The following is a 14,496-nucleotide window of genomic DNA, read 5'->3' as shown; positions in this document are numbered from 1 at the left end:
CTTTTGCTCTCTCTCTTCCCCCTCTCTTTTGCTCTCTCCCCCCCTCTCTTTTGCTCTCTCTCCCCCTCTCTTTTGTGCTCTCTCCCCCTCTCTTTTGCGCTCTCCACCTCTCTTTTGCACTCTCTCTCGCTCCACCTCTCTTTTGCTCTCTTTCTCCCCCCTCTCTTTTGCTCCCTCTCTTCCCCTCTCTTTTGCTTTCTCTCCCCTTCCCCTCTCTTTTACGCTCTCTCTCTCCCCCTCTCTTTTGCATTCTCTCTCTCTCTTTTGTGCTCTCTCTCCCCCCTCTTTTGTTCGCTCTCTCTCCCACTCTCTTTTGCACTCTCTCTCTCCTTCTCTCTTTTGTGCTCTCTCTCTCCCCCTCTCTTTTGCGCTTTCTCTCTCCCCCCTCTCTTTGCGCTCTCTCTCTCCCTCTCCTTTGCGCTCTCTTTCCCCCACTCTTTTGTGCTCTCTCTCCCCCTCTCTTTTGCTCTGTCTCTCTCTCCTTTTTTTTACTCTCTCTCTCTCAATCCCTCTCTTTTGCTCTCTCTAGATCCCTCTCTTTTGCTCTCTCTCCCCCTCTCTATTGCTCTCTCTCCCCCTCTCTATTGCTCTCTCTCCCCCCTCTCTTTTGCTCTCTCCCCCCCTCTCTTTTTCTCTCTCTTCCCTCTATTTTGCTCTTTCCGTCTCTCTTTTGCTCTTTCCCCTCTATTTTGCTCTCTCTCCCCCCTCTCTTCTGCAATTTCCCCTCTCTTTAGCTCTTTCCTATCTCTTTTTGTCTCTCCCCCTCTCTTTCTATTTCTCTCCCCTCTCTCTCGCGCCGCTGCCGCCCGTGCCCGGCCACGCCCCCCACGCCCGACCACGTTCCCGACCACACCCGGCCACGCCCACGCTCTCGCCCAGCCACGCTTACTTTCGCCGCAAACAGCATGTCAGGTAAGGCCAGATGTGTTTGTCCTCGTGCTGTCTCTACTACGCATGACAGCTTCGGACAAACACACTTGGCCTTTTATATTATAGGATATGTGTACATATGTGTATATGTGTTTATAAGTGTATAAATGTTTGTAAATACATAGATGTATTTACAGACATAGATGTATATACATATGTCTATACATATACATCTTTAGAGATTATTTTAAGTATGTCTATGTTAAAGCCATGTGCAGCCTTTTTTTCTAACACCTGAGATTTCAAATCTTTGAGCCCTTATAACTTTTTTTTGTGCAATACTTCTTAAAACAATTTTTATTACAGAAAAAGTTAACACAAGAACAGAAAGAAAAATTAGAAGAACCCATTACATTGGAAGAAGTTAAAAAAAAAAACATTAAACCATTACCAACAGGAAAATCACCCAGACCTGATGGTTTCACATATTCTTATTATACCAAATTTCAAGATTTATTATAACCCCCTAGTAACATACTTTAACACGATCGATGAAAAAAAAACTTTCCCTAAAACCGCATTAGAAGGACAAATCATAGTAATTCCAAAACCTGGGAAAGCATTGGACCAACCAGCTGACTACCGCCCTATCTCACTTCTGAACTCCGACGTCAAAATTTACGCAAAAACACTATCTAACAGATTAAACCTAATACTCCCAGACATTATAGCACCAGATCAAGTCGGTTTTGTACCCGGACAGGAAGAAAAAGATAATACAGTGAGAATAATACATTTAATACAGCATGCCCATAAATGGAAGATGTCTTTGGTTCTTCTGTCAACCGATGCTGAAAAAGCTTTCGATCGGGTGGCATGGGATTATTTATATAGTGCACTTATTCATATGGGATTTGGAAGCCTAATGATTCAACGTATATTCGCATTATACACACGACCCTGCGCTAGAGTTCTCCTTAACGGTATTATCTCAGACCCATTCACCATTACTAATGGCACCAGACAGGGCTGCCCCTTATCCCCCATACTTTTCGCATGCGTAATAGAGACACTAGCAACTAAAATTCGCAAAACTCTCAGATAGAAGGAATTATAATAGGGTCACATCAATTCACTATCTCTTTATACACGGATGATGTAATGTTTTCTTTAACAAACCCTGAAAAAGCAATACCGATTCTCGTCACAGAATTCCAAAGATTCAAACTGTTATCCAACTTTTTAATAAACCCATCTAAATCTGAAATGTTAAATGTTATTCTTGACAACGACATACTACTTAAAGTTAAAAAAATATCTCCCTTCACGTGGTGCCCATCATATATAAAATATTTAGGAATTAAAATCACTTCATCCCTTGACCTTCTATTTAGATGCAATCATGCTCCATTAAAGGAGAGCATAATAAATGACTTATCAAGATGGAAAAATAAAAGGATATCCTGGTTCGGTAGAATAAATACAATAAAAATAAAAGTTTTCCCACACATTCTATATCTGCTACAAACGTTACCTATCCCTCTTCCCGATCACTATCTTGACACATTAAAAAAGCTTTTAGTGACTTCACATGCAATAAAAAACACCATCAGAGCCAAAAAAGCATAAAGATGTCTCCTAAGCTTCAAGGAGGTTTAGGTTTACCTAATCTCAAATTCTATAGGAGTGCAATTTTCCTGCAACGCATTCTAGATTGGTACAGGCATAATGCCCACAAAACTTGGGTTACGATAGAACTAGACTTATTAAAAACCAAACACGCTAGCGCCCTTTGCTGGTCAATCAAAAAGAAGAATCCTCCCGTACCCCTATCCAATCTAATACTAACAGAAACTATTGAAAACTGGGAAAACAATTTAATACAATTCCCCTTCATTTCATCCAGGCCATCACCGCTAACGTCACTAGTAGAAAATAGAGTTTTAGATTTCGCCCCCAGATAAGAGGAGATCACACATCATCAACTCCTTCTGACTTACCAATATATCTGCTCATTGAAATGGAGCAAATTAAGACACAGCATGCTTTAATTACCCAAGGTCTCGATTGTTTCAAACAATGGTTTACATATCATAAGGTACATAGATTCCTCCTAACTACACACCCACAAACCAGAAACATGACCAGACCGCTTACTAACTTTGAAAACTTATTTACCAGAACTCCCACTCCAAGACACACTATTTTGCTCATATATCAATTACTAACTCAATAACAACCAGGACACACTCAACCCCCAAAGAGATGGGAAAAGGATATGGGACGAATAATTTTGCCACAATCTCACAAATCATACATTCTATACTAAAATTCTCATCTTCATCTTTAATGGTAGAACTCAACTTAAAAATTCTACACAGGTGGTATTTTACCCCTCGTAGACTGCATCGATTATTCCCTAACTCCACTAACACTTGTTGGCGATGTGGTCATGTGGGGAGTGACATTGCCCACGTTTGGTGGTGGTGCTCCTCTATCCAGACCTTTTGGAGAGAAGTAATAACAAAAATAGAAAATATCCTTGAGACGCAATTCCTATTAGACCCTTTACTCTGGTTACTAAACAAACCACCAAAGATTAAATATAAGCCACATATAAAACTGTTTCATATTATGACCAATAGCGTTAAATTTTTGATTGCAAAAAATTGGAAAAGTAGAGAAGTACCACAATTAACCATGTGGAGATGAAGAGTCTCTGAATGCCTAGACCTGGAGGAATATCATTATCTAAAAACAGACAAGATGGATATATAAATATACGCTGAAATATTACTCACTTGGGAAAAATACATCTCCCCTAAAACATAGAAGTATGGTTGACTTAGACTTAAGGAGTCACAACACACAGTCATTAACAGATTCATTGCCACACAAATTTATATCTCCCCCTTTTTCTTTGACATAATTTGTCCGAGACCGAGATCTACTAAATACCTTATAGAAATATAGACTTCCAGTAATTCACCCAGTCATTTAACTATTGTTAATTTTGCTTTTATGACTACTGTTATTACTATTGCACTGTTGCTTTCCATGCGTCCAAAGTTAGGAGAAAGACACATTCTTCATACTTAAAATGTATCTATTTTGTATGATATGTTTATTTGTATGTCCGTAACAGTAGCACTTAAGAGATAAATTGAATTAGCTTTGATTCATACTTTGTTGGAGCTGCGTCTCCTGACTTTTGTAGTTACCTCTTTTTTAAATAAATAAAGCTGATTAAAAAAAAAATGTATTACATGGTGTTATTATGAGTGTAACTATATTGTATAATGAATTTTGATGTGTTTTGTGACACATTTGTTTAGCAAAACAGTTAAAGGGACAGTATACTATAAAATTGTATATCCCTTAATGTGTTTCTAATAACTTTTTTTATCAGATGCAGAGTATAAAATGTATGAGATTTGCTTTTTTAAGGCTTATTTGTGTATATGAATCAGCCGATGTTGTGTTTTGAAGCCACAGCCTAATAAAATGGGTTGAGCTTGTAAGTATAATCAGATCTCATTACTTTATCACATTGTGTTCATATACTTGATGCTTTATCTTATATCTGTCCATAAATCAATCACCAATGCTTGGAGAGAACAATGGAAAATTAACATTGTATTACCTTATCTCTTCTATATCCCTCTGGGAGTGTAATTTATTCTGCTGGTTGTGATTACATAGCTTGGCCGCAAGGCCAAAAACTTTCAGGGTAGGTGGGGATACCACAGGCTAAATAAACTATTTCAAATGCCAATATGAGGGTAAAGGAAATACTTGTAAACAATTAAATACACTCCAGCAGGTAAAGTGGATCATTGGGAACAAATTAAAGGGGAGAACATTTTTGAGTAAACTGTCCCTTTAACCAGAGCTCTGATGACATTGTAATCATTCTAGCGTAAATCTTTTCATACCATCTTTTCAACTTTTAATAACCTGCGCAAACAATCTAGAAAACACGATATAACTTGAAAGTATATGTTTGCGCTCCACTTGTAATCTGGCCCAATATGTATATAATTCTTATGTATTAAATTTATTTTATGACTGCTTATCTATCAAAAGACCAACAAACCCCACCTTTAATACTTACTGCTCACTTCACTGCACAGGGTTGCTGAGGGGCTGACAGTATGCTTTTTCGTATTATTATTATTCTAATAATAATAATAATAATAGTAATAATAAAGTTGTGCTTTCAAGTTATATTTTAACCATAAATTTAATTTTAAATAATAATTATAATAACATTTCTAAAAAATATCTAAGCTAAATGTTTCTGTAAAATGTAACATTCTTTTTGCTTTCAGAGTAGAGTATATTGTATGGTTTCCAGAGAGAATTCAGATAGCGTTGTGCATCTTAATAGAACCAAAACATTTCTGGTAATAAAAATAAGAAAGAATAAAAGATACAGACCATTTGATATTCCTCATTTTATTTTGCCCTTTCCAGTAGAATTTCTTTTTATACTCTAGATTTTCCAATATCCATTACAAGAGTATTTTTTTAGCTCATACAAGAAGCTAATGAATTATCAGCCTTAAAGTTTATCTTAACCCAAAAGTATAAATACATATCATATTTTCTTTATACAGCTCTCCAAATTGCAGTTAAATAAAAATAGAGAAATTAATACAGGATCTGAAATCTAACACCCACTGTTACTCACAATGGGCTACAAACTGAAATTAGACTATGGAGGAACTAAACAAAATTAGCAAAGCAGATATGAAAAACAAGAATATTTAACTAGAACCACCTTGAAGTTTTTTTTCTGGTTTGATTGTATCTGATTAATTAATTGTTATAAAAATGATGGTATTTAGGGCATGCTTCATTATATTTGCATTTTAACAAAATAGCTGGTTGGTGGTGGAATTCCTACACATCTGTAACATTCTCATTTTATCTTTAAACCTTGTGAGCATTTGATAGCTGTAATATGAACTAGTATTGTACTATTGGATGAATCCTAATGCTATCATTCTACATTAGATGCTACAAAAATATGTTGCAATCCTTGATTGGCTGTACCAGACAACTTTCTGTCCAATAAAATGCTTTTCTCCATGTATTCACAAATTTTAAAATTGTATTGAAAAAGGACATGAAAGTCAAATTGAACCTTTCATGATTCAAATAGAGCACATTTTATAAGTATGCTTATCAAAAAAGGGTACTAAGAGAAGTAATTCATTTTATATTACAAGTCAACTGGATTTTTTCTGTAAATTGCATCCTGTATGACTCACTGAAGTTTAACTTTAATTCTTCATGTCGCTTTAAAATTGATAACAACTTGTTTTCCTGAACAAATTGATGATATTTAGTTTTTTATGCTTGTAGAATGTGTCACTGCTCACCAATAAAGCGGTGGTGGTGTTCAGTGATTTCTTATTCAGTGAACCAGTTGTTTTTTTTTTTTCATGTGAGTTTTAAAATCCGTTCAAGCAACTTTCAATAAACAGTTTTAATGTAAAAACATTTAAACATATTTAAATAGTACATATGGGGGGCTATGATCCGATCAGCGGATGTCCGACAGATATCGCTAAATGCGGAGAGCAATACGCTCTCCGCATTCAGCATTGCATCAGCAGCTCTTGTGAACTGCTGGTGCAACGCCGCCCCCTGCAGATTTGCGGCCAATCGGCCGCTAGCAGGGAGGTGTCAATCAACCCGATCATATTCGATCGGGTTGAATTGCGACGATGTTTTTCCGCCTCCTCAGAGCAGGCGGACAGGTTATGGTCTTTAGACTGCTGCTTCATAACTGGTGGGCCCTCAAGCTCCATACGGAGCATGATAAATGGCCCCCAAAGTGTATGTACTGTACCTAAACATATATCATTGTCCTTTTCAATTAAATATATTTGTCCACCAAGAATAATGATATAACGTCACCAAGAAAGTTTCACCTAGATTACGAGTTTTGCGTTAGAGGCTCTGCGGTGCTAACGAGCAGTTTTGTCTCACCGCTCACTTACCTGCAGCGCTGGTATTACGAGTTTTCAGAAACCCGTTGTTAAAAGACAAGAAGTGAGCGCTGAGCAAAATTTTACTCCAAATCTCACTCCAATACCAGCGCTGCTTAAGTCACCTGTGAGCTGGTGTAACGTGCTCGTGCACAATTTCCCCATAGAAATCAACGGGGAGAGAAGGCTGAAAAAAAGTCTAACACCTGCCGAAAAGCAGCGTAAAACTCCCTAACGCAGCGCCATTGATTCCTATGGGGAAATAAAATTTATGTCTACACCTAACACCCTAACATGAACCCCGAGTCTAAGTACCCCTAATCTTACACTTATTAACCCCTAATCTGCCGCCCAGACATCGCCGACACCTACATTATATTATTAACCCCTAATGTGACGCTCCGGACACCGCCGCCACCTACATTATAGTTATGAACCCCTAATCTGCTGCCCCCAACATCGCCGACACCTACATTATATTTATTAACCCCTAATCTGCTGCCCCCAACGTCGCCACCACCTTCCTACATTTATTAACCCCTAATCTGCCGCCCCCACTATACTAAATGTATTAACCCCTAAACCTAAGTCTAACCCTAAACCTAACACCCCCTAACTTAAATAGAATTACAATAAATCTAAATAAAATTACTATAATTAACTACATTATTCCTATTTAAAACTAAATACTTACCTATAAAATAAACCCTAAGATAGCTACAATATAACGAATAGTTACATTGTAGCTAGCTTAGGGTTTATTTTTATTTTACAGGCAAGTTTGTATTTATTTTAACTACGTAGAATAGTTATTAAATAGTTATTAACTATTTAATAACTACCTAGATAAAATAAATACAAAAGTACCTGTAAAATAAAACCTAACCTATGTTACAATAACACCTAACACACTACAATTAAATAAATTACCTACATTAAATACAAATAAATAAATTAAATACAATTGCCTAAATTAATTTATATTAGCTAAAGTACAAAAAAAACAAACACTAAATTACAGAAAATAAAAAAAAATTACAGAAATTTAAACTAATTACACCAAATCTAATAGCCCTATTGAAATAACCCCCCCCCCCCCCCCCAAAAAAAAAAAAAAAAAAAACTAGCGTAAACTAAACTACCAATAGTCCTTAAAAGGGCCTTTTGCGGGGCATTGCCCCAAAGTAATCAGCTCTTTTAAATGTAAAAAAAAATACAAACAACCCCCCCAACAGTAAAAACCACCACCCACGCAACCAACCCCCCAAATAAAATACTATCTAAAAAACCCTAAGCTCCCCATTGCCATGAAAAGGGCATTTGGATGGGCATTGCCCTTAAAAGGGAAGTTAGCTCTTTTGCCGCCCAAAGTCCCTAACCTAAAAATAAAACCCACCCAATCAGCCAATAGAATGTGAGCTCAATCCTATTGACTGATTGCATCAGCCAATAGGATTTTTCTACCTTAATTCTGATTGGCTGATAGAATTCTATCAGCCAGTCGGAATCTAAGGGACGCCATCTTGGATGACGTCACTTAAAGGTACCTTCATTCTGTGTTAGTCGTCGGATGAAGAGGATGCTCCGCGTCGGATGTCTTGAAGATGGACCCGTTCCGCGCCGGATGGATGAAGATAGAAGATGCCGTCTGGATGAAGACTTCTGCCTGTCTGGAGGACCACTTCTGCCCGGCTTGGATGAAGACTTCTGCCTGTCTGGAGGACCACTTCTGCCCGGCTTGGATGAAGACTTCTGCCCGTCTGGAGGACCACTTCTGCCCGGCTTGGATGAAAACTTCTGCCCATCTGGAGGACCACTTCGCCCGGCTTGGATGAAGACTTCTCCCGGCTTCGTTGAGGACTTCGGTCGGCTTGGATGAAAACTTCTTCCGGTAAGTCGATCTTCAGGGGGTTAGTGTTAGGTTTTTTTAAGGGTGTATTGGGTGGGTTTTATTTTTAGGTTAGGGACTTTGGGCGGCAAAAGAGCTAACTGCCCTTTTAAGGGCAATGCCCATCCAAAATGCCCTTTTCAGGGCAATGGGGAGCTTAGGTTTTTTTAGATAGGTTTTTATTTGGGGGTTGGTTGTGTGGGTGGTGGGTTTTACTGTTGGGGGGGTTGTTTGTATTTTTTTTACAGGTAAAAGAGCTGATTACTTTGGGGCACTGCCCCGCAAAAGGCCCTTTTAAGGGCTATTGGTAGTTTAGTTTAGGCTAGGGTTTTTTTTATTTTGGGGGGGCTTTTTATTTTAATAGGGCTATTAGATTAGGTGTAATTAGTTTAAATTTCTGTAATTTGTTTTTTATTTTCTGTAACTTAGTGGGGGTTTTTTGTACTTTAGCTAATTTAATTTAATTTAGGTAATTGTATTTAATTTAGTTCATTTATTTAATTGTATTTAATGTAGGTAATTTATTTAATTTTAGTGTAGTGTTAGGTGTAATTGTAACTTAGGTTAGGTTTTATTTTACAGGTACTTTTGTATTTATTTTAACTAGGTAATTATTAAATAGTTAATAACTATTTAATAACTATTCTACCTAGTTAAAATAAATACAAACTTGCCTGTAAAATAAAAACAAACCCTAAGCTAGCTACAATGTAACTATTAGTTATATTGTAGCTATCTTAGGGTTTATTTTACAGGTAAGTATTTAATTTTAAATAGGACTAATTTAGTTAATGATAGGAATTTTTATTTAGATTTCTTTTAATTATATATAAGTTAGGGGGTGTTAGGGTTAGAGTTAAACTTAGATTTAGGGGTTAATAACTTTAATATAGTGGCGATGACGTTGGGGGTGGCAAATTAGGGGTTAATAAATGTAGGTAGGTGGCGGCGATGTTAGGGGCGGCAGATTAGGGGTTAATAATATTTAACTAGTGTTTGCAAGGCGGAAGTGCAGCGGTTTAGGGGTTAATATATTTATTATAGTGGTGGCGATGTCCGGTTTGGCAGATTAGGGGTTAAAATTATTCTTTTAGTGTTTGTGATGCGGGAGGGCCTCGGTTTAGGGGTTAATATGTAGTTTATGGGTGTTAGTGTACTTTTTAGCACTTTAGTTAAGAGTTTTATGCTACGGCTTTGTAGTGTAAAACTCTTAACTACTGACTTTAAAATCTAGTACCAGTCTTGACAGGAGAGGGTCTACTGCTCACTTTTTGGCAGACTCATAATACCGACGCTATGCAAGTCCCATTGAAAAAAGAGGACACGCAATTTACGTAAGTGGATTTGCGGTATTTCCAAGTCTGGCCAAATAAGTGAGCGGTACACCTGTACCTGCAAGACTCATAATACCAACGGGCGATAAAAAACAGCGTTAGGACCGGAAACGCTGCTATTTAAGCCTATCGCAAAACTCGTAATCTAGGCGTTTGTTTTTAGATGTTGTTGTATATTTTTATATCATATTATATTGATCAAATTTATTATTTATTTATGCTTAAAGTGAATGTCAATTTTGATGCTAAAGTGCCCGGTCTTTAAAAATTTAATTAAGAACAGGGGCACTTTAATTCATCAAAATTTACATTTCACTCCTGTTTTAAAAAAAAACAACTTATCTTTTAATCTTGACAGCAGCTCCAGCTTCCTCCGGTCGTTGCAAGCCATTTCTGATGTCAGAAATGATGGATAGGTCATCCTCCAATCACGGCTTCCCCCCCGGGGGAATCAGTGTCTGATTCAACGCCATGATTGGAGAAAGCTGGATTCCTCATTTTAGACCCAGGAAGAGGATTTGCATCGACCGGAGGAAGCTGGAGCTGCTGTCAAGTTTAAAAGGTAAGTTTTTTTTCTCAACAGGAATGAAATGTAAATTTTGATGAATTAAAGTGCCCCTATTTTTAATCGAATTTTTAAAAAACGGGCAATTTAGCATCAAAATTGACATTCACTTTAAGTAAAATGGTCATTTATTGTGTTTTTTTAATGCTTTTAAAATTCCTGTGAGAAATACTAATTTCACTTTTTAGATGTGTCATCCGAGCTACAGCTGTTCTGTTTCTTTGGTCAGACAAATATTTTGACATTAAATGAAAGTAATTTAATGCAATCAAACACATTAACTTGAGAAAATAGAAGAAAAAAACAGATTGGGTTGTAATAACAAAGGAAGCTCAGTGCAGGAGAGGAATACAGAGGTGCAAGTCTGGTTACATTGTGTGGCATATTTTACTTATGCATAGTATATATCAGCAATTAAAGGGACATTCTATTCAAAATTAAACTTTCATGATTCAGATAGGGCATGCTATTTTAAACAACTTTCCCATTTACTTTTATTATCAAATTGTCTTTGTTCTCCTGGTATTCTTTGTTGATAGTTAAACCTAGGTAGGCTCATATGCTTTTTTTTTTTTATGTTTAATTATACATACAGATAAAACAAACACAATAATTGTATAAACAGAAACCAAGGAGAGAGAGAGAGAGAGAGAGAGAGAGAGAGAAAAAAAAAAAAAAAAACAACAACAAAAAAAACAAAACCAAAAGGGTACACTCCTCCGCCCATCAAGCCCCCGCCCTGCCTCTATATGTCCGGAAATTATTTTGCCGCAATGGCTAAATCTAGATATAAAGTGCCCTTAAAGGGTACGATAAGTTGTTTTTGGGTTTCTATAGGAAAAGCTAGAATAATATTCTTCCATTTAAGGAAAAAACGCTTAATTTGAGAGTTATTAGAGGTTATTAGAGGTGTCCATTTGTTCCATAATTATCTGATTTTGTAATTTCTGTTTAAATTCTGCCATGTTTGGCACCTTATTGGATTTCCAATATTTCAAAATCAATAATCTGCCTACCATTATTACTGCATTGAGCTAGTGAGTGTTTCGGTATTGGGTTGCATATTCGTAGTCTATTAAGAAAAAAAATGTGATTCTCTAATATTTTAAATTGGTTATAATTTACTTTATTTAACCAATAATTTACCTTATACCAGAGTTTCCTTATTTTAGGACAACTCCAAAAACAGTGACGTAAATCTGCATTTCTAAGTTTACATTTGTAACAGGATGCACCTGCCTCGTCCCAATGAGCATGTACCTTAGGGGTGATGTATGCTCTATTTATTAATTTTAAATGTGATTCCCTCCATGACGATGAGATAATTGCTGCATCTACTAGCTTGACACTACTAGCTTGACACTTTGCTGTATCACCTCTACTGGAACTTGACAGGCCTGGGCAATCTTTTGGACATGCTTCTGGCCGAGGAACCTTAAAACTGTCTTATACAGAAATTTAATGGAGTATTTACCTATTTTAAATAACTTAATTACTGGTCTCAGAGAACACCAATCCTCCTTATCCTGTCCTATCGCCCCCAGAGTCTGTGTGTAATGTCGGATCTGTAAAAAGGCATAAAATTCTTTATTTGTAAGCCCAAATTCATTTTGAAGATCCGCAAAGGACTTACATCTCCCTGTGTTATGTTCTTTGACTTGGGATATGTACCTTAACTCTTTCAGCGCCCACTCTCTAAAGATTTTAGAGTCAAGTGCCGGGATAAAGCCAGGTTTACCCATTATAGGCATATATTCTGAATACCCAAAGTTAATGTTTATTTTTTAAGTATTTTTTGCCAAGCAGCAATAACATTATAAATACTAAGTATTTGTCTAACTTTGCGGGGGCATTCTGCTGCTGGGCAGTGGAGGAGGGCCGTGAGTGCATATGGATGCACAATGAATTTTTCCAGGTCTTGTGTTGCATAATACTCCACATCAGTTAGCCAGTCAAGAGCTATCTTAGAGGTTGCTGTTAGGTTATATATCTCTATGTCTGGTAATGCCATCCCACCATCATCCCTAGCTAGTGTTAATGTCTTAAAGGCAATCGCTCTACGCTTATCTCCCCAAAAGAACTGGAGACATGCTTGTTTCAGTAAAGTTAAGTCTTGACGCTTTATCAAAAGTGGAATATTTTGCATTAAATACATCAGTTTTGGAAATATTATCATCTTTATCAAGTTTACTTTACCTGTTAAGGTTAATTTGAATTTTGCCCAATTTATAAGGTCTTTAAATATTTTAGCAAAGAGAGGGGGTAATTAAGTCTATACCAGTCATTGCTATCTTTAGATAGCTTAATCCCCAGATAGGTAAATGCTTCAACAGCTTCTTTAAACTGAGAACAGAGATAAGAATTTTCTTGTTTCCATAACAAAAAAATCTCTGACTTCACTGTGTTAACTTTATAGCCTGAAAAGGCGCTAAATTCTTGAAAGATTTTCATTAGCCTGGGGATACTGTCCTGGGTATTGGACAAAAATATTAGTAGGTTATCTGCATATAGTAAGGTTATAATCTGTCTCACGTTGAATTTGATACCTTCAATATCCTGCCAGTTTTTGCGCCATAAATACTTCCCTTTCTTTCTTTCTTCTTCCTCTGATATGAGTCCCACCTTATCTGAGTTGGGTCATTAATATAGCTATTATATTATATATATGGAGCTGATTCGCCAGTTGTGTATCTCTGGATGAGAATATACATTTCTGCCTAACTAAATATCCCTTGACTTCTCCCCTTATCACGGCTTTAAATGTTTCCCAAATGATTTCAATTTGAATTTCTGGGGTGTAATTAAATTTATAAAACTCCCTCCATCTTATCTTCAGCCACATTTTAAAGTGTACATTATAGGCTAAATGTTTCGAGAAGAAGAGCCTATTGCCTGCTGTCTGCTTGTTCCGAATTTTTATATTCATAGTAACTATGGCATGGTCTGAGATTAAGATTTCCTTAATATCTGATACTATTTAGAACTTAAACAGCTTATCTGATATAAAAAAATAATCCAATCTAGACATTGCTTTACGAGTGTGAGACTCACATGTATACCTTTTTACATCTGGGTTTTGCGACCTCGATATATCGTTAACCCTAAGCATTTTATTAAACAATTTGGCTGTTCTGGCCTCCTTTTTAGTGTTTCTAATTACATTATGTGGGAATCTGTCTAATGTAGGCTATAATGTCCTATTAAAGTCCCCAGCTATAATTAGGTTTTTCGAACTAAATGGGAGGAGTTTAACTTGAATTGAGTCCCAAAATGCTTTATCCGGTTTGTTTGGGCCATAGATATTACATAATATTAAAATCACTCCCTCAACCTCTAGCTGGAGGATAATGTATCTTTCGTCTGGGTCCAAATCTATCTGTAGAATTCTATATTGTAGCTTTTTATTCAGTAAGAACGCGACCCCTTTCTTCCTATGCATACAGGATGTGCCCACAACCTCTCCCACCCATCCGGTGGTTAGCTTCGCCAATTCTGCCTCTTTTAGGTGAGTCTCCTGTAGGAAGATTATATCAGGTTTATGTCTTTTAAGTTGTGCTAATATCTTTTTCCGTTTTTGGGGAGATGTTATACCTCCTACATTCCATGAGGCCAAAAATAGTTGGTCCTTCATTAACTTAGCCTAAAAATATAAGTCGTAGGCCTTCAAATTTTACCGTCAGCATGGGGGGGGGGTGAGGGAGGAGTAGGTACAAAAAAAAAAAAAAAAAAGGGGCCAGGCCTTGTGGTGAAAAAACAAAGTACGAACCCACAAAGAGCTCGCGACAAACAAGATAGGTTCAACCACTATACTCTTAACCGTTAGATTGGCCATCATACCAG

This window comes from Bombina bombina, chromosome 2, assembly GCF_027579735.1.
Source record: "Bombina bombina isolate aBomBom1 chromosome 2, aBomBom1.pri, whole genome shotgun sequence".
NCBI classification, from domain to species: domain Eukaryota; kingdom Metazoa; phylum Chordata; class Amphibia; order Anura; family Bombinatoridae; genus Bombina; species Bombina bombina.
Note: the sequence above shows the minus strand (reverse complement) of the source record.